The sequence below is a fragment of the Myotis davidii genome, unplaced genomic scaffold, assembly GCF_000327345.1.
Source record: "Myotis davidii unplaced genomic scaffold, ASM32734v1 scaffold608, whole genome shotgun sequence".
Taxonomy (NCBI): Eukaryota; Metazoa; Chordata; class Mammalia; order Chiroptera; family Vespertilionidae; genus Myotis; species Myotis davidii.
The window spans coordinates 103,814-114,155 of NW_006300025.1; the positions used below are offsets into that span (position 1 = coordinate 103,814).

The 10,342-nt window shown below is 41.4% G+C and overlaps 1 long non-coding RNA gene across 1 annotated transcript; it reads left to right on the forward strand.

The window, feature by feature from the left end:
• The first annotated feature begins 7,984 nt into the window (after positions 1-7,984).
• On the forward strand, positions 7,985-10,050 carry LOC102770151. The gene is made up of 2 exons (XR_001515955.1): positions 7,985-8,094; positions 9,973-10,050. It is a non-coding gene; the product is annotated as an uncharacterized LOC102770151 (long non-coding RNA).
• The last annotated feature ends 292 nt before the right edge of the window (positions 10,051-10,342 follow it).

Sequence of the window (10,342 nt, forward strand, 5' to 3'; positions counted from 1 at the left end):
CAGCCACTCCTAACCACCCAACATGTGAGAGTAGACCAACCCATCCACCAGTTGAGTCCCACTGAGTGAAGAAATCCCCAGCCGTACTCTGACTGAATTCCTGACCCACAAAGTCCACGAGACATAATCAAATAGCTATAGCTTTAAACCACTAAGTTGTGGGGTCGTTTGTCCTGCAGCAATAGTAACGGGAACATCTCCACAGTAGTCATTCACAAACATTTAGTTATCCCAGAGCCTAGCAGCTCCATGGGAGCAGGTGGCCTCCCTGTGCTGCTCACTGTTATATCTCCAGTAGCCAGCACAGGATTTGCTATGTTGTAAGTGTTCAGAAAAGATAAAAGTGTCCCAGAGTCTTAGTTTAGTTTTAAGCAATATAAAGCTTAGCACTGCACAATGACTTCTGGGATACCCTGTTATTAAATGAACGAGAGATGAGCTCTTTCAGTCGTAGCCACTTGTAATGGAATCTGACGTTTGCAATTTCAGTCACAAGGAAGTAACTTAGAACTAATTTCTTTCAGCCTTCCAAACTGACCAGTCTTATTCAGAATCTTCTACAGAAATGACAAAATGTATTATAAGCTATATTAATATCTTCCAGGAGCTGAAGTAATTTAATAACACTAAATGTCAGAAAGTAGCTTCATATTAAAACTGAAAAAAAAAAAACCCACCGTGATTAAAGGAAGACTACTCAATATCAATTAGAGATGAGCACTATTTCTCATTTTCACTATCTTTTTTAATAAACTCATTAACCCATGTAATGATATTTTCGGCAGTGGGTATTAGAGAAATTTACAATAGTTGAATTGACTCCCATTCACCTGAAACAAAATAGAATAGGAAAGACCAGTCTCATTTACATAATTGTTTTGGATTCCTTAGATAGAAATGATTTTCTGGGTTATCTTGTCCAAACAAATTTGCAATTGAAACTAGAGGCTTCATTTTCCCCCCAACTTCTTTATGATAAGGCTCTAAACTGTCTCATGATGCTACATCTTGCCTGAAATGTTTTATACATATCCTGATCTTCTGTTGCAAGATGATTCTGACCACCCTAAATTAGAGCGTGAACGTGACATCTCTTTATTCCTTCGGATCCTTTCTCTGAAGGTATGTGAAAATGCTACCAACCATGAATTCTCTCAGCTAGGCCGCAAGATAATTACTTCTGTAGCCATTTTACAAAGGTGCTCAATAAATCTAGGATTAAATTACTCAATAAAGGTCACTCAAAAGATGGATCATATTGATTTTCCCTTTAAAAGGCAAGAGTCATCTCAGATACATGACCTCTTATGCACTCAGAAACCATCTGTGATTGGGAAACTGCTCACGTAAAACTCTTTTGAACTTTCTAAGAATTATTTCTCAGAGGGGGTTTCAATTAGTGTAAAAAGTCAGGATGGCCATGACGCATCAACAGATACCCCCTAAAGCTCAGTTTATTATTTCCTGCTAATGTTATATGATCAATTTGAACTGAGTAGGAGAGGTGTTCCCTAATCATTGTAGTCACTCATGGACCTAAGGGTGACAGAGGTTCCATTTATTTCCAAGATCACAAAGACAGAACAAAGGGCACATGGCAAATTGTGCACTGGCTCTTGACACTTCTGCCTGGAAGTGATGCCTAGCTAATATCCTTACACTTCATTAGCCAAAGCACATTACCTGACGGTGCCAATTTTCAGAAGGTGTGGAGAAGTGCAAGCCTCCGTGAACCTGGCAGGAGACCAGACCAGGACAGTTGTGCACAACTGTAATGACTAACACTAATTAGAGGGTGACCCAGGGCCCCACAAAGAACCAAGCAATCTCTCGTCAAGAGGGAACAAAAATTCCAAACTTTCTCACTCTCACTTGAGATTGAGTTCCAAAAGCCCAGGAGAAGGCAGTTAAAACAGAGTTTTAGATAACTCCTTTGAAAGAAATAGTTGATTTGTATTTGCAATAAGAAGATGGTATTCTGTATCTGGTAGGAGCACTATGGCCCCCTCAGCTAACTGTTGTACAATACTGGGTAATCTACCAGGCATTCTTAAATCTGAAATGCTCAGGGTCTTGCTCCCCAAAATATGGTGGGGGGCCAGCAGCATCAGTACCACCCGGGTGCTTGTTATAAATGCAGATCCTCAGGCCCCCATCCAAGCTTTAGCAACTCAAAATTTGAATTTAACAAAATCCCTAGGAGATTAAAGTTTGAGAAGCACTGGATTAGGCCACCTGGGATGTGCCTGTGAAATCAATGGTAGACGATGCTGGAAATTACATAATTGAGAGCCAACATTTTAAAAAAGGTCTCAAATTGTCACAGGTCTTACGACTCCAAATAATTAAGGGCGTTAAAAAAAATTAACGGCGTTGAATCATAAAGGCGAAAACTCTTGTAATCAAGAATTTTATCTGCATAGTTTTATCTGCTGCACTTAATAATTTAATCTGCTTGTTAGGTGGGCCTCATGCCACTAGCATCTTATTGTTCCAGTTTTGAAGAGAATGGCAGTCGTGTGTTATTACTTTAGTGACTTCAGGGGAGGTCAGAGGGACACCGTGCCAAGCACAACTTCCCATCTCATAATATTGAACAGTAAGACGTCCAGGTTTCTCCCACTCATCTTTAGTTATCTAGTCTTCGAAGGCAAACTACTGCTTCCAAGCTTTATAAGATGCATACATTATCATAGCTTATCTCAGATTCCTCCCATTTTGGGGAGAAAATGGTGTTTTGTGTATGGAAAAGTACCCCACTATTAACATTAGCACAATAGTATGTTTCCGAAATAATAATAGCTTTTCATGTTTTTTTTCTCCTAAAACAATATTTCTTTTTTAAAAATATATATATTTTATTGAGTTTTTTACAGAAAGGAATGGAGAGGGATAGAGAGTTAAAAGCATCGATGAGAGAGAAACATCGATCAGCTGCCTCCTGGACACCTCCTACTGGGGCTGTGCCCGCAACCAAGGTACATGCCCTTGACTGGAATCAAACCTGGGACCTTTCGGTCCACAGGCCGACGATCTATCCACTGAGTCAAACCGGTTAGGGCTAAAACAATTTTTCTTAAAAAATAGACATAAGGACTGAAATAAAATGACAAAATAATTGCACAGAATTATTTCCTCCCTGAATTTCAGGGCTGGGGTGCTTCTCAGGAAGTTACAGTCAATATAATCCCAACTAGCTAGGACAAGGTAAACCTGATATGGTGCTCAACAATAATGCCTAGATTTGTTTAGTGATGGTTGTAAAATAATTTTACTCTATGTAAATTTCTTAATGAAATCACCACCTGGAGAGAGAAAGAAAATAGAAACAAATTGTCGTACATTCTGTGACTCTATCTAACATAAATGGGCGAAAATTTATCCACCAGTTTTATGACGCATTTTTCTTTAAACCCGGCTGCATCTCAAAAATACTGCAGCGAGATACTGAAAACATTTAATGAGAAACATAAAACACGTGCAGATAAGGTAGGAAAATATATGTGCATTCATAGTCACTACGAGCCGCCTCGTTTATCAAGCTTAGACGATAATTTAGATGTCTTAACACAGTTTTATTCCCAACTGTTGGTAGTAATTTTGCTGCTACCTTCTAAAATAGGCGAGTTTCATCATCAATAGATAGGTAACAGTTGTCTAGAGTGTTGTAGTGCTGCTTCTGGGTTTAGTGCCATAAAAAGCAAAACTGCTTCACAGGAAAGTAAATCAGGTTGCCTCACTGAAATATGAGAGACTGGACTGAGCAGAACTCCTAAGCAAATCCATTTGTTTTTCTCTTCTGTTTAAAAACAGGTGAGTTTTGGAAATATCGGATTCCTGATCTGACCCTCAAGAGGTGAATTTAATCATAAAGGAATGATGGTCCTTTTACAGCTCATCTGACCAAAGTTTAGATGTTATAATGCTCTTAATATAGTTATATAACCAGGGCATTCAAGGCATCTCACAAGGGCAGAAGAGCTCCTCTCCCCCTTTCATTCCTTTCTCAGTCCTGCTTTCAATTACTGGCTTCTCAAAACCATTTAAGAAACCACCGAGGACTAACAGGCCATTGGAAAGCCCAGACCAACTGCCCAAGGACAGAAAGGTGCACTGGTTCTGTTTAGAAAAACCTGGGGAATAGCATGTAGATCATTGCCACCGAGTTGGCCATTAGATGAGTTCCTTCTCACAGTGTAATGAATAGTAGCCATTTTTTAGTGGTTAATAGAACTCAATGTGTAGTCTGATTTGAAGTCTCTGTGTTGTTGTTGTTTTTCTTTTTCTTTACAGGTGGAGTATCTTTGCAAAGTCCCATCTTATCCTCTGTTTGTTTTTGGCTTTTATTAATTTTATTTTATTGTTGTCAGTATTACAGATGTCTCCCATTTTCTCCACGCAACCCCCACCTCTTTCCCATGCTATTGTCTGTATCCAGGGGTTATGCATATATGCATATATGTTCTTTGGTTAATCTTTTTCTGTTCCCTCTCTCCAAACCCCTCCCTTCAAGGTCTGTTATTCTGTTCCATGCATTTATACCTCTGGACCTATTTTGTTCATCAGTTCATTTTGTTCTCTAGAGTCCCCTTATAAATGAGAACATGTGATATTTGTCTTTCTCTAACTGGCTTATTTCGCTTAGCATAATAGTTTTCCAGTGTCATCCATGCTGTCTCAAAGAGCAAGAGACTCTCCTTTTTCATGGCTGCATAGTATTCCATGGGTAAATGTCCCACCGCTTTTTTATACATTTCATCTACCAAACAAAATAGGCATTTGGGCTGTTTCCAGATCTTAGCTATTTGTAAATAACCCTACTATGAACATAGGGGTACATATATGTTTTCTGATTAAAGTTTCAGGATTCTTAGGATATATGCCCAAAAGTGGGATCTCTGGATTAAATGGCAGTTCCATTAATTTTTTTGAGGAAACTCCACACTGTTTTCCACAGTGGATGTATTAGTCTGCATTCCTACCAGCAGTGTACTAGGGTGCCCTTTTCTCCAGATACTTGCCAGCACTTGTCATTTGTTGATTTGCTGATGGTAGCCATTCTAACAGATAGGAGGTGATACCTCATTGTCATTTTAATTTGCATCTCTCTGATGATCAGTGACTTTGAACATCTGTTTTCCATAGTGACTGTTGATCTATTGATGATAGTCATTCTGATAGGTATGAGATGATACCTCATTATAGTTTTAATTTGCATATCTCTGATGATTAGTGACTTTGAGCATTTTTTCATGTGTCTATTGGCCATCTGTATGTCCTCTTTGGAGAAGTGTCTATTTGGGTCCTTTCCCCATTTTAAACTGGATTGCTTGTCTTCCTGATGCTGAGGTGTATCTTGAGAAAGAACAGAGTTAGAGGTAACACAATATCAGATACCAAACTATACTACAAAGCCATTGTGATAAAATAGTGCTACTGGCGCCGAAAACGGTTTGGCTCAGTGGATGGAGCGTCGGCCTGCGGACTGAAGGGTCCCGGGTTCGATTCCGGTCAAGGGCATGTGCTTGGGTTGCGGGCACATCCCCGGTGGGGGATGTGCGGGAGGCAGCTGATCGATGTTTCTCTCTCATCGATGTTTCTGACTCTCTATCTCTCTCCCTTCCTCTCTGTAAAAAATCAATAAAGTATATTTAAAAAAAAAAAAATAGTGCTACTGGCAGAAGAAAAGGCATATAGACCAATGGAACAGAAGAGAGGCCCCAGAAATCAACCCACACAAATACGTCCAATTAATATTTGACAATGGAAGTAAGAGCATACAATGGAGTAAATGGTGTTAGGAAAATTGGACAGGTACTGTATATTTTTCTTTCCAGGTAGAGTGCCTTTGCAAAGTCTCACCATTAAAAAAAAAATGAAACTAGACCACCAACTTACACCATACACAAGAATAATCTCAAAATGATAAAACACTTAAATGTAAATTGTGAAACCATAAAAGTCCTAGAAGAAAAATAGGCAGTAAAATCTCTGGCACCTTGATATAGCAGTATTTTCACCATTATATCACCTAGACAGTGGTTCTCAACCTTCCTAATGCTGCGACCTTTTAATATAGTTCCTCAAGTTGTGGTGACCCCCAACCATAAAATTATTTTCGTTGCTACTTCATAACTAATTTTGCTACTGTTATGAATCATAATGTAAATATCTGATATGCAGGATGTATTTTCATTGTTATAAATTGAACATAGTAAAAGCATAGTGATTAATCACAAAAACAATATGTAATTATATATGTGTTTTCCGATGGTCTTAGGCGACCCCTGTGAAAGGGTCGTTCGACCCCCAAAGGGGTCGCGACCCACAGGTTGAGAACCGCTGGCCTAGAGCAAGGGAAACAAAGAAAAAAAAATAACAAATGCTACTACTTCAAACTAAAAAGCTTCTCCACAGCAAAAGAAACTATCAACAAAGTGCAAAGGAAATCTACTGTATGGGAAAATATCTGATAAGGGTTTAATATCCACCTTATCCTCTCTTAATAGTTATGATGTGCTCTTGGCCAGAATGACTTGCATAATATAGTCAGGTTACAGCTTATTTTCAGAAAAATAGGTTAGCTATCATCATTATCATCAAACATAATTAATTGGTCAGATGTCCATATTAGTGTGCAGGGCAGCTTGTCCTTCGTTATTCAAAATTTTTTTAATTTTGTTTATATTTCTTTTAATGTAGTAAGGGTACTCTCTCATAATTCCTTAACTGAGACAGAACTATTTACAATTCTTCTCAATTTTACATCCATATTATAAAATAATGCTTTTTTTGTGATTGTTTAACCTTATTTCCTACACTTCTGTGCATCTTCATAAAACATCACATTTGTTTGGTGTTGTCTAATTTTTCCATGAAGCTTCATTTATTCATCCCTTCATTCAATACATATTTATCAGCCACGTTTCTAGTTACTAAAGCTACCTGAGTGAACAAAGCAGACAGAAATCCCCGCTTTCAAAAAAACTTACATTATTTCAAAATATTGCAACTTTAGGCGACCTTTTAAAATAAAAATCCCTATCTTATAAGACCCATCTATTTGGTCTCTCCATGCATATCTCCAGTATTTACAAATAACATTTATGAACCATTTCTTTTGTGTCTAATCACTTTATATTGAGTGCATTTAATCCTCACAATAACTCTAGAAGGAGTTACTATTATGATCCCTAATTTACATATGAGGACGTTTCCGAGTTCAAGGGATTAACAAGATTAGATTCCTCTTGGCTCATAACAAACATTTCAGATGATGCTTTACATATATTTGACGAATGGATGAATGGCTATGTGCCCTTTTTGGAATTCCCGTTCAGCTTGGCCTAAACACCAACAACTTGTCTTACCCTAGGACAATATAGGCATTTTGTGGGGAGATGGGAAGATGGGAAGGACGATAGAAAATTAATGAGTTTTGAGTGCGTTTAGGCTGATGACCTTACAGGTGTTTGGTCATTAGTCAAGTGTGCTTGCCTCATAAGGTTACAGAGCTGGACAGGGACACAGACTCCCTCCACTTGGGGCCTCAAGCGGAGGTGTCCCTGGGATGCAAGCCCATCAGCAGTGTTGGAGAGTTCCCGCAGAGCCCAGGAACCGGAGGAGATTTGTGGGGTGCTGGCTGCCCTGGATGTGAAGTTAAACTGGGGCAGCCAGAGCCCGTAGAAGGGCGCCTGCCCTGGCAGTGGGCATGGGCGGCACCTGTAAAACTGAATAGGATTTGGAAAGATGGACGCTACCTTTGCGTGGTTCAAGTCGCGCAAAGTCGTGGCAGGGGAAATGAATCACTGCGCTCCCCTATCCTCTCACTCTATGGCCCCAAGATTTGTTTCACCCACAGGCTTCCCACAGGCTCCTTCCCCTTCTTCCCCACTCCCCCTACCCACGTTTTCTCCCCGCCCGCCAGGGCGCGCATGCGCAGGGAGATTTCAGGCGCAGCCGCGGGGCATCGACCGACTCGGTGCTCGGCTCCTCCACCGATCTGCGCTCCATTGAGGCTCCTGGTGCCGTCACTTCCTGTTTCTGGCTCCGCTTCCGGCTTTCGGTGGCTACGGGACGCCGGGCGGGCCTCAGGTGAGTTTGAATGAGTTCTGTCCCGCTGTTTCGGTTTCCAGGCCGCAGGTTGGCCCTCGGCCCAGCGCTCCCTTGCGGGAGCTGCGAGTGGACGGGGCGGCGTGGTGGGGCTGCATGCACCGGACCTGGGGTTCGCGGAAGGCTGGGCCAGCGGCCGGGGGAGGAATGGAGGCTGCCGCGGCGCTCCGGCGAGGCCTCCCATCTTAAGAGCGTTGTCTGGAGTCAAACGTGTAGGGTCCGGGACCACGGGGCTACTTCCTTGGGCTTCGGTCCGGGGCCTTGGGCGATTGTGCTTGTGTCGGGAGAGGAGGGATGATTGTACGAAGTGAGGGATGATTATTGTCCCTTTGCTGGTTCCAGCTCGCTCTGAGCTTTCGTGTAGCTTCCGGAGGCTCCTTTTTGGATTGAGAGGCTTCCCCAGTGCCCCTGCAGTCGTCCAGGCAACCATCCAACCTACCCTGAGCCTCCTCTCTGATCATTTCCCTCCTATTGGCGACCTCAGGTTTCAGATGAGCAGCCCGCAGGTCTCCGAGAAGCCTGCCTTTTAACGTATTGCCCGCACAAGCGGGGCCCCTGTCCGCGGGCCCTTCCCTTGCCAGTCATCCTGTGCTCTTCACATACGGTGGGTGAAGTTAGGTATTTGTGAAGTTAAAGGATATGTGGGACGGCCCTAGGGAATAAAGCAAGGTCAGAATTTGCAACTCAAAACAATGTGAAAGCTGAAATATTGAGGTGAGTGTGGAAGAGGAGTGCGGAGACCAGAAGGCAAGAGCGGATTTCCAGGCCTGCGGCTTATTAGCCGCGTGAGTTTAGGCAAGTCCCTTCATTAACCTTTAATAACAGCGGCTTTAGGCGCTTACTGCCCAGGCAAGAGCTGTGCTGGGCCTTTGTCTCATTTAGTCTCCTGAGTTCTCCAGGCTAAATGCTGTTGACCACCATCCCCATCTTACAGATGGGGAACCGGAGAGATTAGGGAACTTGCACCCCAGTCACGCAGCTAGTCAGAAGCACAGACTGGGTTTGAATTCAGATCTGGCTGATACTAGAATCTGAGCTCTTAACCATCGTGCGGTACTGCTCTCTCACAGCTCCATCCCTTTGTTTACTTTTTAAAGAATATATTTTATTGATTTTTTGCAGAAAGGAAGGGAGAGGGATAGAGAGTTAAAAGCATCGATGAGAGAGAAACACCGATCAGCTGCCTCCTGCACACCCGCTGCTGGGGATGTGCCTGCAGCCAAGGTACATGCCCTTGACCGGAATCGAACCTGGGACCCTTCAGTCCGCAGGCCGAGGCTCTATCCACTGAGCAAAACCGGCTAGGGCTCCATCCCTTTAATTGGCTCGAGATAACTGGAGTGAGGACAGTAAGTGGTGATGTGTATAAATTAGTAACAGATATGAAAGTGCTATGTAAGTGTACACATGGAATAGTAGTTCTTGGCAAACTTCATTAATGTTCTAAATGGTTTTTACTGGCTGTACATTTGCTAGTTTCTTTTTCATTTTTCTTCAAATCTCGGGGTTTAAATAATTTAAAACACAAAGTTGTTTTATTAGGCAGATGGAAAAACAATATCACTTGGTTATAAGTGGAAGATAAGTGTAAAATTTATTGAATAAAGGAATGTTAAAAATCTTATTAGGTACTAGTGCTCCGCCAAGCATTATTCTCCTTTTGTTTTAATAATTAAAAAAAAAAAAGCTAGCAAGAGTTGGAGAGCTTTTCCAACGACTACTGCCAAACTGATGTTTTCTGGCATTAGGGAATGAAAGAGAACTGAAAAGTTAGTAACACTTGTGTTGTGTCCTAATGTCACACCAAGAGTATGAGTTAAGTCTTCCCTGTTTGTAACAGAATATTTACTGTCTCTTCAGGCTGTTTGGACAGCTTACCCTAAAAGATGGATATCAGGCCAAACCACACAATTTATATCAACAATATGAATGACAAAATTAAAAAAGAAGGTGAGTGTGCTTTAAAAAGATTTGTTCATAGCCAAAATGTGCTTAATTACTACCTGCTTAAAGGTTGAACTGCTTCAAAACTTCTCATTTAGTTATCTTTCTTGTTCGTAGCCAAAATGTGCTTAATTACTTACTACTGGCTTAAAGGTTGTACTGCTTCAAAACTTCTCATTTAGTTATCTTTCTCAGTGCCCGAAATTTTGGTTTATCCCTATTGGGTAAGGATTTTAAGGCTTAAAATTAAAAATAGGTAAGGGCTGGAAAATGTGTTGCATCTGTT